Raw genomic sequence first — 23,526 nt, forward strand, 5'->3', positions numbered from 1 at the left:
GTGCTTTATTAATGATTTGGAAGCAATAAGAATTAATTGCATCAGAAAATGATGGTACATTGGGAAGAGCTGAAAGCAGAGGTGAGAGCAGAAGAAAGAACAGCGAGAGAGGCAGGGAGGGCTGAGGGGTGTAAGAGGGATTTGATTTCATTCAGGCTCTGGGGGCTTTTCTACAGTTTCCCCTAGTAAAAGAGCACCAATAATGTCTGTGGACAAGGAAGGGGCCCAAAGAGGTCAGACAGGAGGGTTTGGTTTGAAGCAGGAACCATGGAGACCCTTCCTGTCCCACTCAAGAGAGGAACAGAGACTTGCCTGAGGTGTGAGGCAGGCAGAGTCCCTGCACAACAAAACTGATCAGCGTGGAGGGGCAGCTGACTTCAGAAGATCCCAGACTGTATAGCAGGGTGTGTTTAAAAGAAAACACTAAACAGACAATACATTGTTCTGCCTGCTTTGCAGCCTAACTGAAGGAAGGGGGAAAACAAAGCCCAGATTAATGTAGAAATTGCATTTAATGATCATCTTGAGAAGCCATAGGACAAAATCAAGGGAGTGAGCTGCCCCAAGCTGTTAAGGAGGAAACCCTCTGCCCACCGGATGCCAGTGTTGCCCAACATTAAATCACATGGAGAAAACTCCTCTGGCAAGAGAATGTTTGGTGCTTAAAGACACCCAGCCCTCCAGCTACCCAAACACCACCACATTCAAAAGCGCACTTGCAACTTACTTGGTGGCACAGTTAAATCTATTTGCAACTCATCATTCTGGAGGTAGGCAAAGGTGACAAAGCCAAGGACGAAGCACTGTGTAAAATTTTACTTTTACTGAGCGGACCCTAAAGAAGCCCAAGCAGAGCTTTATTTTGTGGCTCCTCGGGCTGACAGTCTCCATTAACCATTGGTTAATACTGCAGCGTCAGAGCAAACCCAGAGTCGCAGCCCTGTGCTGTTAGAAAGTGTCCTTCATCCCAGCAAGAGGCCTTGGCGTGAGAACATTTTGCATGAAGAGACACTGGTGTAAGAGCTGAGCCTCTCAGTTCTGCATTGCAGTCAGCGTGTCGTGTGCCATCCCTCCACGCCACAAATAAATCTACAATTTCTCAGCTGGGAGCCTTTGGAAGCCACATACTAATATGCTTATATGGGAAGAGAGACCAGACAAGGTTCAAATAAAGAGCTCATGTAATAAATAAACATGAGGTCAGTATGGGAACAGCAATAATTGCTTTGTATGACAAGATTTGCGTAGCAAACATTCGTGATTAATGTACAGCCGTTGTCAGATAAGGAGCCTTCACTATCATTGTTCTGTCTGCACCTTCCAATCTAGAAGGTACAGCAACTCCAGCCAGAGCAATTAGTCACTGTTTACTGAGAGGCAGATCGAGCAAAATTTTTCTAGTTCAATATTTGAGCGAGTTTCGCCTCAGAGCCTCTCGCTGGATCCATTTCTGCGCCAGGCAGGGATCACACTTCTTTCCTGGGGGTGGCAAGGAGGGATGATTAGCAGTGCTGCTAATCTGCTCAGCAAGGGCACGGGCTGGCTCCCAGCCTCTCCTGCTGGCCTCTCCCAGGTGGTGTTCTCAGGGAAAACCTAAGAAAGAGGCTGAAGACCCTGCATGTCAGGGCTCTGCTTCCTGGCTGCCTTTTCTTTCACCTGCCTCTGCCTGCCAGTTTCACGGCCCCTTGGCCACCGCTGATGCAGGCAGTGGGATGCAGCACCGAGGGCAACATCACCTCCTTCTTTACAGCCTCCTTTCTGCAAAGCTTGCCTAATAAGTTCCAGCTAAACTTCCAGCTCTTTGGCCAACGAGCAATAATCCCACTTGAAATCCTATCTTGATTTGGGGATATTTTTCCTTTTTTTAAAGGCATGCAAGCCTCTGGCTTCCCTGGAAAGGAGGCAGTTTGGCTGGAGGGACTGGGGTTATTCCTCTGAGGGTAATTCCTATGGGAAAACCATTCCATTGTAGCTGGTTGGCGGCAAGGAACTTGCTGCTGCAGTCTTCCACCTTAACTGCTTGGGGGTGCCAGGTAAAGCTGTTAGCATCACTGGGAAGTCACTCCAGGAAGTACTGCACAGAACAGCTGGACAGGAATAAGGAGAGTTCCTTCATGTTGGTGAGATCCAGAAGGGCTTGATCAGGGTAAGCAGGCCTCAAAACCTAGGGTATGCATTTTGGGGACATGAAGGGAAGAATTGAAGGTGTTTTTCTCTTGTGCACTCGCAGAATTCAGTTGTGACTGAGGATGCCAATCAGCTCCTCAAGAGTGATAAACGGCAGCTGCTGTCTCCCACCTGTGATGAGATGTTGAGATTTTCAGTCTCTGTCTTTCCAAGACAAGTCTTGATGAGACACTGTTCCCCAGGATCTGTTAGGGGGGATGTCTGTGTTGGCATTTCACCCTTGTGCTGGGGTGGCTGGTGGTGAGGGGGCGTACGGGGCTGATGCTTGCAGGACCCTGGCACTGCAGCTGTCCCCAGAGCATCCAGGAGGTGCCACCAGGCTGGCAGGGGACATCAGGATGGGGAGTGCATTGGTGGGAGATGCCATTACACCTCTGTGCCCCTCAGAGCTGCAGGCAGGCTGGAAAACGTGGCTTTCATCAGCTACTTCAGTGCCAAGTCCACCCAGCAGCACAGTGAAGAGTGATCTCCGAGGTGCTGCCGACCCGCCCTACTGCCCTGAAAACCTCTCTCCCTCCTTTGCAGCCCTTCCACCCTAAAGGTCCCCACCCGCCTGGGCTGGGCGCTGGGAAGCCCTGCACTCACCTTGGTGCTGAGAGCGCAGCTGGGGCGCTCTGGGCCATGTGCACCACGGCAAGGCTGGGTGAGCCCTCCGGAGCCGCCGGCGGTACCTCGCCATGAAGAGGAAGAAGGGCAGAAGCACGCGCCAGGAGGACCTGAAGCGGACGCTCTTCCCAAAGCGCTTCCCCCTCCTGTCCCGGAGCCTGGAGCGTGCCCTCATGGACCTGCGGAGCGCGCAGTGAGGCCTTTGGATGGGATATGGAAGAGCATCGTGGTGCTGGGCCCCCAGGTTGACGTGGGAGAGCTCCCTTGGATGGAATGTTGGGGTGGGTGGCGGTGACGGCACTGGGCCATGGGGACACGAGTGTCCCAAACTGAGCAGGACGGGCCAGGCATCCCCATTTCCCCATTGTTCCTGAATTCCAGAGCCTGGGAGATTTGACTTTTGGCTTTTGCAAGCTGGAGTGAGGAGCCCTTCCCCTCAGGAATTCATCCCTCCTGCACTGCTGAGGATCACCCTGGTTGTTTTTCAAGCAATATCCTTAATAATTTTTTTTTTTTAAATTTCCCAAGTCTCCTTTTTCATGCTGTGAAGTCAGGGATCAGGGAGATCTCAGTCCTGGGAATTGGGGTTGCTCAGCTGTTCCCCATCTTTAGGGCCTTGTGCTGCCAGCTTCTCCTGGGAATGCTGCCATGCAGCAGGAGAATCTCCCTGGAGTTGCCTTGCCCTTGCCCTGCTCACTCCGTCCTCAAACCCGATTGATCCCCTTTGCAAGCCCTGTGGATTTGATGCTCCCAACTCCCTCCTTTTCCTCTTTTTTTGTCCTGATGGCAAGTGAAAGGGACAGGAGGGGAATGGTGACTCTCAAAAGCTGCCAGACCTTCAGCTGCATGTCATAAACCCATTCCTTTCTCTATAATTCACACCATGCTGCTTTTCATTCCTCATCCTTTTTAGTGTGAGTAGTTACTCCATTTTCCCACTTTAATACAATTGTACCACACTTCTCCTTTCCCATATCCCAGGAAGCTGCTCACCCATTACATGGCTTTAAATGGAGTAATTGCAAGATTAGGTTCCTTTGGCCAGGCCATTAAAAAATGCCATTACAGAGGAACTGCAGGAGAGTGCCTGGAAAATCAAGCTTTGAGGGTGAAAGCTCTGCAGGCATATTTTTATTGCTATTGACCACCCCAGGGCCTCTGGGAGAAGGGAGCCAAGAGCATTTCTGGGGTTTTTGTCCTCTGAGGAAGGAGAGAGGGCAGGAGTGGCTCCATGTGGGGTGGGTGGGATCAGCTGGGATCTAGGTTGTTGTCTTCACTGAGAATTAAAAATAAACATTGTCAGCCCTGGGAGGCAGAGCTGGAGTGCTTGTCCAGCTCCTTGGGACAGCAGGGCCAGGGAGCTCCTGGGGAGCTGTGGAGCTGAGGAAGGGCCTGGAGCAGGAAAGGCTGAGTGAGCTGGGGCTGAGGAGATGCTGAGAGGGGCCCTCAGGCCTGGGTGACCCTGTTGTGACCCTGAGTGTCCCCGGGTGTCCCTGAGTGTCCCTGTCCATCCCTGTCCGTCCCTGTGTGCAGGAGGGCAGAGCAGCCCCAGGCCCTGCTACAGGCCCAGCAATGGCCCCAGAGCCCCGGGCAGGGCTGAGCCCGGCAATTCCCTGCCCAGGAGGCAGAACTTCCCTGTGGGCACTGGAGCAGAGCCCAGAGAGGCTGTGGGTCCTCCCTGGCTGGGGATATTCCAGAGCCCTGTGCACACCCCGCTGTGCCCTGTGCTCGGGATGGCCCTGGGGTGGCACCAGCTGAGCCTCTGTGCTCCCTTAGCCCTGCCCCACTCCGGGATTCTGGGATTCATCCCCCCACATGAGTTTTTTGGGTGACCCCCGGGTGAAGGTGCTCCCGAGCTCTCTCTGGGTTTCATTCAGCAGGAAATCATTTTGCCACATTCTCCAGTGGTGTCACCGAGGCCGTCACTTGCCGGGTCACAGATGGCTCCTGACTATCCTTGCTCCCTCTCTGGGCTGGGGATGGAAAGTTCCTGGGTGAGCTGAAGGGAAGGATCCCTCTCTGTGCCATCAGCAGGTGCTGGCCGTGACCTCCCAGCACTTGGGCCTTGTCACCGTCACCCCTCTGCTTTATCCTGAGCCTCTCCTCAGGTGGAGCCCGGCTGTGGTGGCACCCCCAGAGCGGGGAGGGACATAAAGGACAGCAGAGCCACCTGTGAGCCAGGGCAGGGCTGATAAGGAGCTGGTTTGGGAGGAGTGACTTGGAATGCTGCATGTAAATGGGGGAGTGCAGAGTCCCAGATAAGATGTGGGTGGGTGAGATACCAAAGGGTCAGGAGGGCTGATCCCGGGAATATTTCCTGAGAGCAGCTGTGTTCAAAGCTGGCTGCAATTCACTGCCTGCTTTTCCTTGACAGGGAGGTGACCTCCCTCTGCTGCCCGCTGAGGTTTGGGGTTGATATTTGGGTAGTATTTGTCAACAGACCAGACCAAACACCACCTTGATTTGTGTTCTAAGGCACCTGCTGTTTGTAATGGGTATTTTCATGAGAGAGGTGGCAAGGGGAGGGCGTGTAATTTAATCTCCAGGCTGTAAAAATCCATTTCTGCTTGTACTTGTTGATAATGTAACTGTGACACAGCTATTACAAAATGACCCGAATGCACTTTCACAGAGTTGTCATAATGAAGGTTGGTCTGTACCCACAGGTGCAGGATGCTGCTCACAGTTTGATGGAAAACTGGAACAACTGGGGTGTTTTTTATCTTTTTTTTTTTCTTTTTGTGTTTATGGTCCTTCAAATATTAACAACATTTTTTTTATAGCTGCCCTCTCTGCAGTACTTTCACCTGCAGTTGTCCAGGGCTCCATAAAATAACCTTTTTTTTTTTGAACTAAAGAAAAACTGACTGGACGAGGAAGACTAGGTTTGGGTGAGGGTGGTTTTTTTCCAAGGAATTCCAAGGGCAGAGCGGGACCTCCTGTAAAATGAACGTTTTATGTGGTCATCAGTTGCTTCAGGAGTATGTCGCTGTCGAGGCAGGACGGGAATGAGAAGACTGACTCAGAAGACTGCTGAGAGTAAAACTCCGGTTTATTCAAAATACACCGCTCTTTTATTTACATTCTTTCCCAACTCTTTCCCAGGCTTCTGCCTGGCTAGAAACTCTCCATTTCTCTATTTGACTGAATCTGAGACCCACAGGAGTATAGATTAAATCCTTGGTGATGTAGATGTTAGAAAAAGAACAGAAATTACCCCTTGGAACGAAACCAAACCTGTCAATGCTGGCTGGTTTTGTCTGTCTTGGTACCTGGGGTACGAGTGCCACGAGGACCTCATTTCTGGGAGGGCTGGAAATGGACAGTGAGGGGTTTGGGATGTGGGAAAATCACTGCCTGGAGAGGCTGGGGTGTGTTCTGGGAAATGCAGGCACTGGGAGAGCAAATCCTTCAGCTGACTGTCAGAGCAAGACACACTTTTTGTGTCTCTTGGAGATCTCTTGGGTCACTTCTTCTGTCTCTCGTGTAGAAATTCTGGCCCACCTGCCATAATTAAAAGTCGGGATACAAAATTAGGTGGAAGTGCAGGACGGTGTGATAGGCAGGATGAGTGTGGCTCCAGAGAAGGGAACAGGAGTGGGAGTGAGCAGGATCTCATGCCCAAAGGTGGCTGGGGTGGGTCAGAGGACGGAGGATGTGCTCCTGGAGGCAGTTTGGGTGCATGAGAAGAGGCTGAGAGTGCCCAACAGGAGAAGCATCACCATATGGAACTATAAAGTGAAGGGAAAACCCCCTTGTGATTCGTACAAGTGAGTAAACAATTGCTATCCCTACCTGCCTGCAGGCAAGAGGTTTTGGTGTGAGTCTGCTGTTCCAGGCTTGGCCAAGGACACAGCCTGGGAAGCTCCTGCAGTGTGATTCAGCCCAGTTTGTTTTGAAAAGCCCCACAAAAACACAAGCACATGTACAGGAAGCATGGAAACTGCAGCTTGTGTTGGGAGCACAGTTGCTGGGTTTGTACACTTCAGCCAGGAAGAAAGGAATTCTTGTTGAAACTTGTTCTGTCTGTTGCTCTCTATGTAAACTTCACATATTTTGTGGGATGCTGCATCCACAGAGTAATCAGAAGGCATGGGGGAAAAAAGAGGCAACATTTGCAGATAGTCCAGTTTCCATTTCTGCTTTGCTGCTGCACATGATTAGCACATTGAACATAACTGCTAGCGCTCACTTACAAAGACTGTGAATAAATCATTACTTTGATCTTCTTCAAAATCCAAGAGAAAGAAGAGATAGGGTAGGATAAGGATTGCATTAAGTATGATAGTGTTTAGAATTTCTCAGTCTTGAACGTTCTTTATTCAGGGACCGACATATTAAAAATTTAAATTATTCCCATTAAAACATTGTTCCCTGGTACAGCTGTCAAGAGGAAATAGAACATAACTAGGACATTTGTGTCTGGCCAAAAGTCACCAAAATCTCCAAGCATTCCCAAGGAGAACTCTCAAGGAAAGTGTCAAAATCCCAAATGACCTTGACATCACCTCCGAATCAATAGCTTGACATCTGATAGAGACAAGTGGAGAATGCTCAGCGATAAAGGGAGCTTGTGTGGTGCAGCAGCAGAACTCAGGCAAAGAATTAAGGGATAAGGAAAATGTCAGACTATAAAAATCAACGAGATACTGCTGCCAAAAATTAGAATTCTCACTTTGGGCTGTAGGAAAGGAGAAAAGCGTTAGAAGAGGGTAGGCAAGACTCAGAGGCTGATCCCCATCCTCTGCCTGTGACACCACTCCTGTTGTTCTGAAGCTTTTCAACAAGATGTCTAGGGACAAACTGTAAAGAGTCTAGAAGGGAGAAGGAGGAAAGGAATAAAAGATGATCAGATCTGAAAGTGAGTTTTATCTGGGGAAAGAAGGAAGGAAAGAAGGAAAGAAAGGGAAGGGAAGGAAAGAGAATGAGAAAGGGAAAGGGAAAGAGAGAAGAAAGAGAAAGAGAAAGAGAAAGAGAAAGAGAAAGAGAAAGAGAAAGAGAAAGAGAAAGAGAAAGAGAAAGAGAAAGAGAAAGAGAAAGAGAAAGAGAAAGAGAAAGAGAAAGAGAAAGAGAAAGAGAAAGAGAAAGAGAAAGGGAAAGAGAAAGGGAAAGAGAAAGGGAAAGGGAAAGGGAAAGGGAAAGGGAAAGAAGGAAGGAAGGAAGGAAGGAAGGAAGGAAGGAAGGAAGGAAGGAAGGAAGGAAGGAAGGAAGGAAGGAAGGAAGGAAGGAAGGAAGGAAGGAAGGAAGGAAGGAAGGAAGGAAGGAAGGAAGGAAGGAAGGAAGGAAGGAAGGAAGGAAGGAAGGAAGGAAGGAAGGAAGGAAGGAAGGAAGGAAGGAAGGAAGGAAGGAAGGAAGGAAGGAAGGAAGGAAGGAAGGAAGGAAGGAAGGAAGGAAGGAAGGAAGGAAGGAAGGAAGGAAGGAAGGGAGGGAGGGAGGGAGGGAGGGAGGGCGAAAGGAAGGGAGGGAGGGAGGGAGGGCGAAAGGAAGGGAGGGAGGGAGGGAGGGAGGGAGGGAAGGACGGAGGGAGGGAGGGAGGGAGGGAGGAAGGGAGGGAGGCTTCAGTACCTGCCGGGCTTTCTGAGTCACTCACCAGCATTCCCAGTATGTTTGCAGGTACTCCAGGGAAGCTCCTTCTCATCTGCAAAGCAGAATTGCAGCCTAAGCCACTTTTCCCATCCTGTAATTCCCCTCTTTAGCCACAGACTGGGGAGAAGTGGCAAACCGCAAACGGCTTGATTACCCAAACTTGGGTGATCCCTGTCCAAGGAGGTAGGAAGGAAAACTGAAAATATTCCTGCAGTTGGGCAAGTTGGAGCCAAACAGCACTGTAAGAATGTGTGTGATTAGATCAGGACCAGTTGCTGTGTGTGAGCTCCCTCCCTGTTAGCACATCTACCAGTTCATCAATGTCCATGGAAGCAAAAGGCTGCATCTGCCTTTAACTGGGACAGATAAACTGCAGGCAAGCCAAATTCCTAGGCATGCCTGCACATGTCTGGGCAGAGCTATAGTCTCTCTTGGTGATCTCATTTAAACATAGTCAAAATTATTAAAAGATGCTGCTATATGGATATGACAATTCGTGCAAATAAAATTGTCATATATTTTATCGTTATGTACTGTTAAGATACTCTTCTAAGAAGTTTTTAAAAACACACAAGCCAGCGACAGGGATTGCAACACAATGTTGAAACCACCTGGACAAAGGAGGGAGGACTCCATTCACAAGCATTCACTGAGAGCTGCTGCTGGGCCGGGTGCTGAGCACAGGGCTGGGCACACAGAGATGCTTTTGTTCTTGCTGAGCTCCCACTGAGCCAAAGCCTGGCCTGCCCCTCCTCTGGCCACGCTGGAGAGGGGCTGGGGCTGCGGGGGAGCTTGGGAGGGGACACAGCCAGGACAGGTGACCCCCACTGACCCCGGGATACCCCAGACCATAGGGCAGGCATCACGCTCAGGGTATAAAGTGGGGGGAACAAGGAGGAAGGGGGGACATTTGGAGTGATGGCTTTTCTCTTCCTAGGTAACACTCTAGGCTGGAGGGGGCCCTGTTTCACCAGTGGGCAGGGTCAGCACCAAAGACACAGACACCAACTGAAGGAATTGTGTCATTTATATCATGCACAGCTGCAAAGAATTACAAAAGGATAAGCTCAGCAAAGCACATCATCATTAGCAAAGCATTACAAAAGAAGCTCAGCAATGCACCCAGTCATTGCTACCAGAGATTGCCTGGAGTGATTAAGGAAAGATCCATCACCAGTTAGCCTCAGGCTTTACCATCATCCACAGCCACACATCAGCTGGGGGAAGCCAAGGACTGGAGAGCCACTCCCAGACACTGGGAATTCCTGCAGGTGCCTCCACCTCTGCAGGCAATGAGGCTCCAGCCCCAAAGCTGTGAGAGGACCCAGCTTTTACACTGTTAAACAAACAAGCTGGCATCACTGCCACTGCGAGAACATCTGCTTTCATTCTCCTGACTGCTTTCTCCCAAAGCCTGGCCAGGGCTGAAGGAGGAACCAAGGGAGTTGACTTTGATCCTTCACCCCCAAACAAGGCCAGATGGGGCCTTGTCTGTTTCTAAATACAGAAAGATAAATCCATGTTTTATCAAGGAACACATGCATTGATCCTGTTGTTAATCATGCTTCCTTAATGAGTGGATACAAATACAACATTTGCTTGGAAGGTTCATCTAGAGGTGAGCTTTGCCTCAGGGCCTGTTCAGGCCTTGATCACAACCTGTTCAGGCCTTGGTACTTTGATCGGTCCTGAGACCTACAATCAACTACAACCTTTGTAATAATTCTTTCAGTAACACAGCTTAGATTTAGGTATTAGGCATAAAGGCATCTCCTCTTGTTCTACAATTAAGTGCAGTTTAACTTCATTACTCAGAGCTATTCACGTTCCTTTTAAAACATGCCTAAATACTTGCTATTCTCTGTTATTTATCAAATGCCTCTCTTTTCTTGAGACTGTCTCTTTTAAGAAAGGTCTCAATACTCCACTTCCCAGCACAAAGTGTCACAGCAACTCACCAAGTGCACACACTGCAATGATGACAGGCCCTGCCACCAATGCATTTCACAGCAGCCTCTAATTTGGCAGCCATGAAGCCAATCCCACCAAGAAGAATTTTCTTCTGCCACTCTTCTACTGCTCTTTCTGTCAAGGTGATTCCTGACTGTTGGCCTTCAAACCTGTCACTGCTAGCAGTGCAACATCCCCATCCCCTGATAGCCCAGGTTCCTCCTTGGCTAGCAAGCAGATAATCCAAGGCCATGCGGTTCTCTGGAGTCCCCATTTGTGTTTGTTGGAGCTCATAGGATGTGCTAATGGGCATTTCAACAGTATCATTTACTACCTCTTCTAATAATCCAATGCACTATTGGACATTTCAACAGTATCATTTACTACCTCTTCTAATAATCCATTCAGCTCATTCATGTCAACTCCACGGGGCGGGGCAGCGCACATGGGGCACCGGGTGAACCAGGATCCTTTGCTTTCGGAAACCCAAGGCACTCTTTGGGTGGAAAATGTTCTCTGGGCCCTAAGTCTTCCGTGTGGTCGTTGCTGAAGGACCCTAAATGGGGGCCCTGCAGCTGGGAGCGGTGTGACACTGACACTGACCAGCTGCAGCACCCCAAGTTCTACTGACATTGGGAGTGATGGTAAAGCACAGAAATCTTCTGACACTGTAGCCTCTATAACTGTAACAGGGTTTGGTTTCTCCTGAGGGGAAATCTGAGTGAATCCTGTCACACTGATCGTTGTATTCCCGTGTCCCACAGCACAGGTTTCTGTAACTGTCCCTTCATTGACTCCGTTACGAGGCAGAGCCCATTGACAGAGTTCTGGCCACCCCACAGGGTGGGCCCTCCAAGGGAACCCCATTCCTCCCAGCTTCAGCTGAGAACATACCCAGCAATTAGTGACACTGTGTGCTTTGGCTACCTTGGTCTTTAAATTTTCAAAACATTTTTGATGACTGATCCCTTGGTGAAACTCTGGAGGTGTTTTGGCAAACGTCAGTAGTACTTTAGTGACACTGTTCTTCATTCTTTTTGCTCAATGTCATTCAGGTTAGGAACAATAATTCTGTTGTCCATGGAGCTGGCAACTTTTTAATTCCAGAATAATGCCCCCAAGGTCCTTTAGTGTTCAGCTTTACCATGTTTTCTGTGGGTAACAAGGCTTGGTGGGGCCCTTTCCCTTTTGGCTGGAAGAGGGCCAGGACCTCTGCTTAAAGAAAAAAAAGGAAAAAGAAAAAAAATACAATTAGATGAATTGTAAAAGATACAAATAAAATCCAAGTGTTAGTGAAACAACTTCTGTAACTTTGCATTAGGAGGTAAATGATCTTTTTAAAAAGAGAACTCACTTATTTACATTGTAAATGTGCTGATGGCATGGATCCATCTTACTGACCTCAACAGCCTTTTTTACAGTTTTTGGGGTTTGTTTCCAACATTCTTTTTTTTAAATTGTGGTCGAAGCAATAGGAAATTGATTGGGGCCCTTCCAGCTCCAGGCAGGACTGGGAATCTCAACTCTGTCAAACCCCAAATCCTTTAGAAGATGACCTTCCTTCTCACTCTGGGAATGAGCTGCACATTCCCTCTGAAATTGTCAGGGGTTTCTTACGGATGAAAAATCCCACTCTGGTTTGGAAGTGGGAAGGGCAATTCTCCATCCATCAGCTCCAGACTGCACTGCCTCAGGAACACGGCTCACTTGCCAGCTTTGGCCCACTCGTGGCACTTCTAGAGGAGGAAAAAGATGCAACTGCACAATTCCAGCCAAAAAGAAATGAAGAATGAATAGTGGAGATCCAGGCGTTCCTGCGGAGATCCAGGGGTTCAGCTGGGACTATGGGGAGTTTGGGTCCTTGCCAATTGGATGTGTGTCCCCAGCTGCAATCTCCTGGCCTGCAGGGGAGTCTCACTCACCTGCCAAAGCAGAAAGCTCAGGCACTGTGCTCCAACGGGCTCGTCTGATGCAAAGCTGTCAGAGCAATGTGAGGGCACAGCCAGCCCAGCTGTGCCCGGGGCAGAGCCCAGCAGAGCCCTGGCAGAGCCCAGAGCAGCCTCAGCACCCGCAGAGCCCGGCTGCAAGGAGAGAAACCAGAAAGCCCCGTCAGCTGAAGGCTCCTGTCCCCTTGTCCCAGCTGCCCACAGAGCCCAGGCCATGCTGGCCGTGCCCAGAGCTGTGCCCAGAGCTGCCCATCACTGCTGCCTTTGGGAGCAGAGCAGGAGGGCAGGACATTCCCAGCCTGCAGCCAGCCACAGCACATCCAGCCCTCAGCAGCTGCCCAGAGCAGGAGCCTCCTTGTGCTTGTTGCCGTCTCCCAAAAGCTCTGATCCCACCATGCCAAGCAGACGGGGACTCACCTCACGCCATCCTCCGCTGGGAGAAAAGCTGGTCCCAAACGATGTCCTCAGCCTTCTCCAAGGGCACGGCCCATCCACGCTGCAGCTGCTCCCAGACACTTCCCAATCCCGACTGGACCTTACATAGAACGCTTCCTCTAGAAAAACAAACAACAAACTGTTGAAAAGAGATTAGAGACAAGGGGAAACAAGAAAAAAACTCTTATCTCTGTCAGAGGTCTGAGGAAGGCCCAACCCCTACATGCTAGGGAAAATCCCACCCATGGGGGAGAGAAGGCCACACTTTCTCTCTTCCCTCCTGCACTGCCCCCCAAAATAACGGTGATCCCAAAGCAAACAAGGGCAGTGGAGCAGCCCAAGCCCTTCCTTGCCCGCAAAGCAAAGCAGCCCCTGCACAGGTTCTGGAGTCCCACCTCTGCTCCCACCATGGGGGTTTGTTTGTGTCAGGCTGGCTGCCCCAGCCCCAGCCCCAGCCTCAGCCCAGGCCATGCTGGGTGCTGGGGGCTGTTGGCAGGGCCAGGAGCCAACTCCCATCTTGTATCCACCCCAGCCCATGCCCCCAGCCCTGCCAAAAAGCAGCTGGGCAGCCGACTGAAGTTGCATCTGCCCCAGCAAAGGGAGAACCTTTTGTTCCCAGCCAGTCTGAGCAATGCCCAAATCTGGGAGCATTTCCCCGGCTGTGGACTCATCTGCGAATTCGCTGTGGAGCCTGGCTTTGAAGACGGTGCCAGAAGTCCATCATCTTCAGCTGCCAGTGGCCAGGTTGAGGAAGAGGTTGTCATCCTTGATGTTGTCGTCGCTGTCTCCAGCAGCAGCAGCAGCCCCACCTGGTACAGCTTCTCCAAGGGCTCCTTCTCCTTCCCTGGGGGTCAGACCAGGCTGTCAGGGTTCTGCCCAGGGCCCCAGCTGTCAGGGAACCAGGACAAGCAAAACCAGCTCAGATGGCAGCCACCAGTGCTGGGCAGAGCAGCTCAGCTCCAGCACAAGGGCTGCGTGTTCCCACCCAACAATCCCAGTGCATTGGTACAGGCAGGGAAAAAAGTCTGGGTTTCCTTGCTTCTGATTGCCAGGGCATGTGTGGACCTGTAACTTACCAGGGCCCTGGAGCAAAGTGTGCATGTGGCTCTCTCCCTTTTTCTATGGCAGGTGAATATCCTGTATCCAAGGATCACAGAACATGTCTTCTAATGAAGGTCTGTCCAAGAAGTGCATGGATAAACACCACCTGATAAGATCTTGGCACTCTGGGCAGAGAAACCAGAAACCAGTGGTCAGCTAGAGAAGGCTCCTGTCTGCTTTGCCCCACTCTTCCCATGCCCAGGCCATGCTGCTTTTGTGCTCAGAGCTGTGCCTAAACTTTCCCATCAATTCCCTGTTGTGGAGGAGAGCAGGAGAGCAGGACATGTGGCACCTCCTCAGTGGCTGCCAGAGCGAGATGCTCACAAGCTGCTGCTGTCTCCCAGCACTGGTATTCCCCCGTGGCCAGAGATGAGGATCCACCTGGAGAGAGCCGCTGTGGCAGCGAGAGCTGATGGTCCCAGCTGATCTTCCGGCCCCTCCTGAAAGGGTGCTGCCCGCAGACCATCTGGTGCAGCAGGATGCCCAGGGACCAGATCGTTGCTGCCTCGCCATGGTACCAGCCCAAGTGGGTCCATTCTGGGGGGCTGTATGACAGTGTTCCTATGGAATACAGATGGAGTTCATCAGGGGGATGCTGCTGCTGCTACCAGAGCCTGGCCCCAGCATCCCTGGGCCTGCAGGGGCCGCCCCAGTGGCACACGGGGCGACTGCTGCACTCTCGCCAGCACCTGGGACTTGTGTACAAACTCAGGGCTGGACAAGAAGCCACTGGTGTTGGAAGAGGGCAGCAGAAGCCCCGGCAAGGCCTGACCGTGACATGCAAAGCAAAAACCCACTCAGGGCTGGGGGAAAAATCATCTCCTTATCCTCCCTGCCTGCAGTGCCCTAAAAATATTATGAAGCCAAGGCAAACGAGGTGAGTGGAGCAGCCCAAGCCCTTCCTCTCACCTGCACACCAAACTGGCTGGTGCACTGGTTCTGGCTCCCTCCTATGCTACCCCCACCCACGGGTGCTTTTGTCAGGCTGGCTGCTGCTGCTCCAACCCCAGCCCCAGGCAGAGTGGTGGGCAAAGGCTGCCAGTGGGGCTGGAAGATGCCTCCCCACCCAGCCCCGCTCAAAAGCAACTCAGGGGAAGGCTCAGTACCCTGACTGGCAGCAAAAGGGAGAATCCTCGCTGCCACACCCAGCTTGGCCTGTGAGATGTTGGGCCATGAGGTGGCGGGACCGGGAGCACACCCCTGCCCGGGCTCACCTGCAAAGTGAGTGTAGGCTGTGTCTTGCAGGTAGGTGCCGCAGCCAAAGTCGATCAATTTTGCCTGGCCAGTGGCCAGGTCAACCAGGATGTTCTCTGGTTTGATGTCACGGTGCAGGACCCCACGGCTGGTGCAGTGCCGCACGGCCTCCAGCACCTGGCGGAACAGCTGCCGTGCCACCTCTTCAGACAGGAACCTCCGTGCCCGAATGAAATGCAGGAGGTCCTGAGACCGCTCCGGCCGCTCCAGCACCATCACGATGTTGTTGGGGAGCTCAAGCCACTCCAGCAGCTGGACCACACCAGGGAAGCCAGTGGACACCTTGTCCAGCAGCACGATCTCCAGGGGTGCGCTGGTGCCGTCGGGCTGCGGGAGGACCACGGTGCCACCAGTGGGACTGATGTCCTGCCAGGGCTGGGGAACCCCTCAGCCAGCCCGGGATGCTCTGCGCCCTGCGCTGGCCCCATGCCCGCTCCCCATCGAGGGGTCCTGGTGGCTTCCCCCATGCCGGGCCTCGCCTCATCCCCGCCCGGCACGGCCCGGCTGTTCCCGCTGGCCCCGCTCACTCACCAGCTCGTCCCAGTGCCGGACGCGGTTCCGTGGCACCCTTTTGATGGCCACCTGCAAACCAAAGGCACCACCGGGTTCAGCTCGCTGCCCGCCCTGCCGAGCCCCATCCTCCTCCTCCCTTCTCCTTCTCCTCCTCCGCCTCCTCCTCCTGCGCCCGCCGCCGGCCCCGCCGCTCACCGGGGCACCGTCCGAGAGCCGCGTGGCTGCGAAGACGCTGCCGAAGCCGCCGCGCCCCAGCAGCGAACCCACTCGGTAGCGCTGCTGCAGCGCCTCCTGCGCCTTCCCTGCGGGCGGGACGCGGCTGTCAGCGCTCAGCCCGGGGCCAGGAGCGGCCCCCGAGCGCCCCTCAACCGCCTCGGGCCGGCCATCCCCAGGCCTTCGGTCTCGGGAACGGGACACGGGAGGCTCGGGGCCGGCGGCCGCGCTGCCGAGCGGCGGAGCTCGGGCCGGGGAAGCCGCGGCGGAGGCGGCAGCGGCCGTGCCGCGTGTGTCCTCCGCGGGGCCCGGGAGGAGCCGGGGCTGGGGCCGGGGCCGGGGCCGGAGCCTGCGCCGGGGCCGGGGCCGGGGCCGGGGCCGGGCTCGGGCCAGGCGGAGCCAAAGGGCGGCGATGCCCCAGCCCCAGGCACTGATGCCCGCCCAGCAGCGCCACCGCCAGCACGCCCAGAGCCGGGCGGAGGCGAGACCGCGGCGGGGCGGGCGGGGGCGGGGACGGGGCAGCCCCGCCCGGGGCCGGGGGCGGGCCGGGGGCATGGCCCGGCCCGGCATGGGGGAGAAGGAGGCGGGGAGAGGGGAGGGACAGCGGGTGAGGGACACCGAGAGGAAGGTGTCCCACAGCCGGAGAGAAAGAAGAGAAAGAGAAAGAAGAGAAAAACTGCTTTTGCTGCCGCTGCTGCCGCCGCTGCTGCCGCCGCCGCCGCTGCTGCCTCTGCAACTGAAGCACCGAGGCCGTTTGTCCGCGTGTCCGTTCCCCGCTCGCCCCACGGCCGAGCCCCGCGCGCCCCGGGGACAGCCCCTTCCTCTGTCCAAACACGGGAACTTTGCCGTGTTCAGCCCAGATCCAGAGTCCTGACTCCTGCACACTGGCAGAGAAATCCCCTCTGCTGTGTCGCTGCTGTGCATTGTCCCTGCTGAGGGTCAAACACTATCGGGGCGCATTCCCTGAATGCTGAATTTGTACCTGACCCAAGAACTGCACGTACCTATCCATCATTGATTTCCAAAAAAAACCCAAAAAAAACAAAAACAAAAAAACCCCAAACAAACAAAAAACAAAACAAAACAAAACAAAACAAAACAAAAACAGGGGAAGGTAAAATGTGTGTAGCTCATGCTATTTTAGAGTGTCTAAAACTTGCCAAATTGTGGATCTTAGAAGTGAGATCCATTTGCAATTAATGGGATGGGGAAGTAGTGTAAGATGGAAAAGGGGAGCATAAAAATAAACAGAGAAAAACATCTTGGATTATTTCTTTCCATTTTCATTTCATTTCTTAAAAACTCTTTCAGTTTTCCCAGAATCTTCTCCACAGTCCTGTTTGCTCTTTCCAAGAACCTTTGCTGGAGAATGAGGAAGCTTTGAGCAGTTTCTGGCACAGGATGTGCCACCAGCTGCAGCTTCTCTTGGCTTCCCACACCGTGTGTGCAGCTCGACTCTTGCAGAAAAGTGGGACAAATATTTGAAGAACTTTATAGCTTGTTCTTTCTTTTCCTTGTGGGCTGGGCAGTTGTGCCATTGGTGAGATTTTCACTGTTATTGCTCTAGCCTAAGAAACCATGACGGGCTCCCAGGAATTGTCAGGGAATGCAGAGAAAGAATCTCCCGAGCCTGCAGCCAGAACTGGAGAGCAGTGTGATAATCGTTCCAACATGCCCATGGACATCTTGAAAATGATGTAGAAGATGAAAATGGGCTGACAGAGGGAGTTTGTTTCTGTGTTCAGTTTAGAAGCTTCCACCTCTCGAGCACTGATATAAATCAAGAGTACAATCAGTGCATGAAAAGCACCAGAACAAGCTGGTCCTCTTAGTGGATGGAAGAAAGAATCTGAAAAGGAAAAAAGCAGGGAATGATTTTGTGAACTTTCCCTGTACAATGGAACATTTTTACTAATAATTTCCAACCCATTCCCTCCGCTTTTGTCCTTCCTAACAAGGCCATTTTCATCCCAGATTCCCCATGAAGTAAGAACCCTGAGCTTGTGGAAGTGCCTGAAAGACGCCCTGTTCCTCTGCAGGGACACTCAGGCTGGAGCAGGAGCCCTCTCTGGGGAAGCCTCCTCCGAGCTGGAATTTGTACCTTGCTGGGAGAGGAGGAGGAGGGGGAGAAGGCTGGGCACTGTGTGGCAGGAGCAGGGATTTGGGCCGCAGGACATTCCGTCTGTGCCGCTGCCCCACAGTGGGCGGGAACGCTGTGGGGATAACTGGGGGGCACTGGAGCGGAATATGGATGGCACTGGGGGGAACTGGGAGGGCCTGGGAATTACCTCAGGTGTATTGGGAGGGACTGGGCTGTACTGGGATGGATTGGAGGGGCACAGGGGTTGTCCTGGGCTGTACTGGGGATGAAGTAGGCTGTGCTGGGAGGGATTGGAGGGGCACGGGGGCTGTACTGGGGATGAACTGGGCTGTACTGGGAGGGATTTTAAGGGCACTGGGGTGTACTGGGCTGTACTGAGGATGAACTCGGCTGTACTGGGAGGGATTTTAAGGGCACTGGGGCTGTACTGGGCTGTACTGGGGATGAACTGGGCTGTGCTGGGAGAGACTGGAGGGGTTGAATGGGCTGTTCCCGCCTCTGCTGCCTCCCATTTGCTGAGGCTCCCGCCCATCACAGCCGCCAACCAATCAGCGCCAGGGATCATGGCTTTGGGGGCGGTGCCTGGAGCCTGCGCCATCTTTTCTTTTGCCTACAACTCCCGTCATGCTCTGCGGCCCCATAGAGCCCCATTAAAGCCGGGACTACAACGCCCATCATGCCCCGCGCACCACAGACCCTCGGTATCCGCCCCCATCTGTCCCACAAGTGTCCCCCAGACCCTCCGGGATCCCCAAGTGCCCCTCAGCGCCCATTCGGGACCCCCCAAAATTTTACTGGCAAAGTACAAAAAACAAGAAACTTTGGAAAAGCATTTAATACAAATCAAATCCAACACAAAGCACTTGTCATAGCAGTAACTTCATTCACTAGCCTATTTAGCCTGGAAAGCCTTAAACACTTAAGTTGTTCAGGTACCAAAAAATGTTCCATATAAAGAGCATTAGAAGGAGAGGAGAGAGAGAGAGAGGAAGACAGAAGCTCCACAGAAAGACACGCATGTGGCTCCCAGCTCCCAGGGTTCCAGTGTGGCTGAGACACAAACCCCAGGAGAGGCAGAGTCCATACCAGGAGCTGACCTTGTGCTCCTTGGTTTTACGCCCCTGGGCCTTCATGGGCCTCCCCCCAGCTGGGACTTCTGATTGCTCGGGCTTCAGAGCTGGGTTAACACTGTCCCAGCTGTGTGACTGATTGACAGCTCAGCCCAAGGTGTCTCGGGACATCGATCTCATCCAGCCTCTGACAGCGACCATGGTGACACTGGGGAACCTCATGGAGCCATGGGTCAGCTGTGACAAGGCAGGTCCAAGGACACCCTGGTGACACTGGGGAACCTCATGGAGCCATGGGTCAGCTGTGACAAGGCAGGTCCAAGGACACCCTGGTGACACTGGGGAACCTCATGGAGCCATGGGTCAGCTGTGACAAGGCAGGTCCAAGGACACCCTGGTGACACTGGGGAACCTCATGGAGCCATGGGTCAGTTGGGACAGTGCAGGTCCAAGGACACCCTGGTGACACTGGGGAACCTCATGGGACCATGGGTCAGTTGGGACAGTGCAGGTCCAAGGACACCCTGGTGACACTGGGGAACCTCATGGAGCCATGGGTCAGTTGGGACAGTGCAGGTCCAAGGACACCCTGGTGACACTGGGGAACCTCATGGGACCATGGGTCAGTTGTGACAAGGCAGGTCCAAGGACACCCTGGTGACACTGGGGAACCTCATGGAGCCATGGGTCAGTTGTGACAAGGCAGGTCCAAGGACACCCTGGTGACACTGGGGAACCTCATGGAGCCATGGGTCAGTTGGGACACTGTGGTGACCTCGTGGAATCACAGGAAACCATTGGGAAACTCCCATGGAACCAAGGGCCCAGGGTGACACTGTGGAGCCCAGAGTGTCACAGAGGAGCCGTTGTGACACTGTGAGTCCCCATGGAACCAAGGGAACATGGGACAGGCTGATGCCTTAAGTTTTACCTTCCATATTTTCCAGATTCTGTCCTGCATCAGTCTTTAACTCTGAACTTCATCCAGAGTGTCAGCAAGTTCTCTTCACAGTGTAATCAGACAAAACAATCCTGTTACAGCCCAAGAACCAAGGACACTGCTGCAGCTTCAGGCCCAAAAAGTGAAAACAACAGTGAATTGAGGAGAGAGACTGGGAGGGTGGGGCTGCATAACCTGAAGGTGGAATTGGACAATTAACCCAATATGGAAATGAATCAGAACATAAAAAGTGTGGAAACCTGTTGTCCATCCTAGGTGTACCCTCAGCCAGGCCCCTGTACTGCCCAAGGTGAATCCTTTGAAGGCCTTTTGAATAAATCCCCACTTTATTCCTGTAACACTGTCCAGCCTCTGCTCTAGGTGGCCTCTCTAGGCTGGGCCACCTGGGGGCCACCTGACAGGTCCAGCTGACCTTGGCATGTCCAGGGCTGCTGCTCATCTGCCCCTGGAGCACTGGGGCTTGGTGCTCTCCTTCCTGTGGAAAGAACTGTCCTTCTCCTCCAGGTGCCCATGGCCAACATTTGGATTCCTCCTCTTATTTTGCTTTTATGCAAAGATTGTTCCCAGATAAAATCTGCGAGGACAGACAGGTCTGGCTGCCTTGGCCACCCAGGGGCCACCTCTCGTCTGCCTTTGAAACACTGGGACCCTGTGCTTTTCTTTCTTATGGGAAAAAAGCACCTTTCACATCCAGACACCCAAGGCCAAAGTTGGGAATCCGCCTCCAGGATTCCCTATATCCAAGGATTTCTCCCAGTGAAAGCTTCCAGGAGAGACAAGTCTGGCTGGCCTTGGTTTCCAAGAGCTAATTCTTATCTGCCTTTGAAACACTGGGGCTCTGTGCTTTCCTTGCTGATGAAAAGAACTCTTCTTCCTGCCCAGGTGCCCATGGCCAAAACTGAGATTCCACCTTCAAAATTCTGGATATCCAAGGATTTCCCCCAGATGAAAGGTGCCAGGAAAAAAACAGGTCTGACTCTCTTGGTCTATGGTGACCACCTCTCATCTTCTTCCAAAACACCTGGCTTCACCTGGACTTTTCTTTCCTATGGGAAAAACCATCCATCTTGACCAGGTGACCATGGCCAAAGTTGGGAATCCTCCTCCAGAATTCCCTAGATCCAAAGATTTCTCAGTGATGAAAGCTACCAAGACAAACGGGTCTGACTGGCTCAGCCTCTCAGGAGCCACCTCTCTCCTCCTCTGCCTTTGAAACACTGCGGCTCTGGGCTTTCCTTCCTATGGAAAAGAACCATCCTTCTTACCAATGCAGAAATGGCCAAAATGTTGGTTCCACCTCCAAAGTTCCTTTATCCAAGGGTTGCTTTCAGACAAAAGCTACCAGGACAGAGAGGTCTGGCTGCCCTTGGCCTCTGATAGCCGCCTTTCATCTGCCCCTGAAACACCGGTGTTCCACGCTTTTCTTCCTGTGTAAAAGAACTGTCCTTCACCTCCAGGCAACCAGGTCCGAAACTGGTATTCCACCTCTAAAATTCCCTATGTCCAAGGACAAAATCTGCCAGCACCATCTGATCTGGCTGCCCTTGGCCTCTGGTGGCTGTGGCTCATCTGCCCCTGGAACATTGGGGCTCGCTTGCTCCCTTCCTATGGAGACCATGGTGATACTGTGAGGACCTGGTGGTACTTTCCCTAAAAAAATTGCAATTTGTAAATGTATCTCTCAGAACAATACCTGGCAGCTTTGGCTGGCCTTGTCCTCTGGTGGTCACCTTTCATCTGCCCCTAAAACAGTGGCACTCTATTCCTTCATTCCTGGGGAAAATAGCTGGTCTTCATGTCCAGGAACCACAGCAAAAATAAGAATTGGCCACCAAGCCTGCCTGGGGTCATGGAACCATCTGCAGGCCCCGGGCAGATATTGACTCTGCCAGTGCTGCCATCCTCCCTCCAGTGAGAGAAAAGGACACAGGGCAGGCACACAGAGCAGCTACATGAAGACACTGAGGTCAGCGAAGAGGAAGTTGAGTCCCAGATGGGAGGGATGAGGAGATGCCTTGATCTTGGGGCTGAAATCCTCTGGTAAAGCTATGGAGAAGGATATCATTGATACATCAGACTCTCTTTTTCCCTAAAAGGCATTGAAAAATATGGGGAGATGAGTTGTTTCAGCAAAGGCCTCCATGCAAAAGTAAGGAAATGTTGAAGTAGCTTGATGCCATGAGGTGTTTGAACAGACAAAGAGATCAGAGTGATGAGACCCTGTGCCCTCAGGGAGAGAAGAAGAAGATCTCTATTCCCAGAGATTAAGATGATTTCAGAAAGAGATGAAGAGAACCTTTGCTCTTAAACAGCACATCTTTAAACTAATACCACTTAAATTGACATGTCCCCTAAACACAGCTGTGGGAAAATCTGTGAAAAAATGGGAGAGATTTCACAATTGCAGATTTTTCCTAGTGGCTGCTATTCATGGAAAAGAAAAGCCATGAGATAATTGTTTTCTTGTGGAGAAGTCTCCATAACATTAACAAGAGGAGGTTCTTTCCCTAAGTGAACTGAAGAAAGACTATTCTAGAGTTAGAAAACTGACAGAAAATTTTAGATTTTGTCTCTTTACATTGTCAGATTGTATGGAGAAAGGAAGTGTTCTGAAAGTTTTGTTCTGATCCTTATTACTCTGTCTTTTAGTTACTCTTAAGAAACTTTTCTTTATACCATTTAAAAGTTTTGAGCCCACTTTGCCTTTCTTCTAATCCTATCTCAAGAGCAGGAAATGAGTAAGTATATTCTAGTGTGTGCACTGGTAATTAGACAGCACTGAACCCACCACACTTATTGATATATTGCCCAAGAAATCCCAAAATGGTGAACCAAAACTACTACAGAAACTTCCTGATGAACTGCCCCAGACCAGAGGGAAATCAAGGCAGAGCCATGGTTTGTCAGGAGTTGCCTGAACCTAATGAGCCCCGTGGTGCATTTGGAGCTGACCCTGGAACCTCAGGGCCTGAGAGGAGATTGCACAAACCTTTCCAGGAGTCAACGGCAGAAGAAAACCCCAAACTGTCTCAAAGCATTAATGGGTGCCACTGAGGTCCATCCCCAACACAGGCTCCTCATGGACTCCATGGAGGAGAGAATTGGAGACTCAAAATGGCACAAAAACCTCTCAGTGTGGAAAGGAAAATCCAAAGTACCTGAAAAAAGTTTAGTATCTCAGAGTATTAATGAGCCCCACTGGGTGTCAGTACAAAGCTCTCAAGGGACTCGTTAAAGCAGATAATTGGGGCCATGATTACACAAACCTCTCACAGAGTCTGTATCAAAAGGGAAACACCAAGTACCTTAAAAGAAATGAAGTTCTGGGAGCATGAAGGAGCCCCCAGGGCCATTCCTGGCCAAGGCTCCCCAGGGACTCCTTCCAGCAGATCCTTGAGGCCACTGGGATGTGGGCTAGGGGGGGATGCTGAGGGCAGGACCAGGGGGTGACAGTGCCCAGCCTGGCTGGGGCTGTGCCAGGAGGCCCCAGGGCCTCAGGACAAGGTGTCTCCTCCCAGCCCTTGGTGGCACAGACCCTGCTGTGCCCCAGGGCACCAAGACTTGGCTTCTCTTTGTCCCCACCTGTCACCAGTGCCTCCAGTT

General features: G+C 52.2%; 1 protein-coding gene and 2 long non-coding RNA genes across 3 annotated transcripts in view; all 3 read right to left on the reverse strand.

Moving 5' to 3' along the window:
* The window catches only part of LOC140681480 (uncharacterized), a 1,248,316-nt gene that overhangs the window by 666,919 nt on the left and 557,871 nt on the right, over positions 1 to 23,526 (reverse strand).
* LOC140681497 (uncharacterized) lies at positions 5,825 to 11,535 on the reverse strand. Its single transcript, XR_012052615.1, has 3 exons — positions 9,574 to 11,535; positions 8,384 to 8,431; positions 5,825 to 6,297 (listed from the first exon to the last, which is right to left on the reverse strand). It is a non-coding gene; the product is annotated as an uncharacterized lncRNA (long non-coding RNA).
* On the reverse strand, positions 13,540 to 14,363 carry LOC140681498 (uncharacterized). The gene is made up of 3 exons (XR_012052616.1): positions 14,193 to 14,363; positions 13,787 to 13,936; positions 13,540 to 13,598 (listed from the first exon to the last, which is right to left on the reverse strand). It is a non-coding gene; the product is annotated as an uncharacterized lncRNA (long non-coding RNA).

Source organism: Taeniopygia guttata, chromosome 36 (genome assembly GCF_048771995.1).
Source record: "Taeniopygia guttata chromosome 36, bTaeGut7.mat, whole genome shotgun sequence".
NCBI lineage: Eukaryota > Metazoa > Chordata > Aves > Passeriformes > Estrildidae > Taeniopygia > Taeniopygia guttata.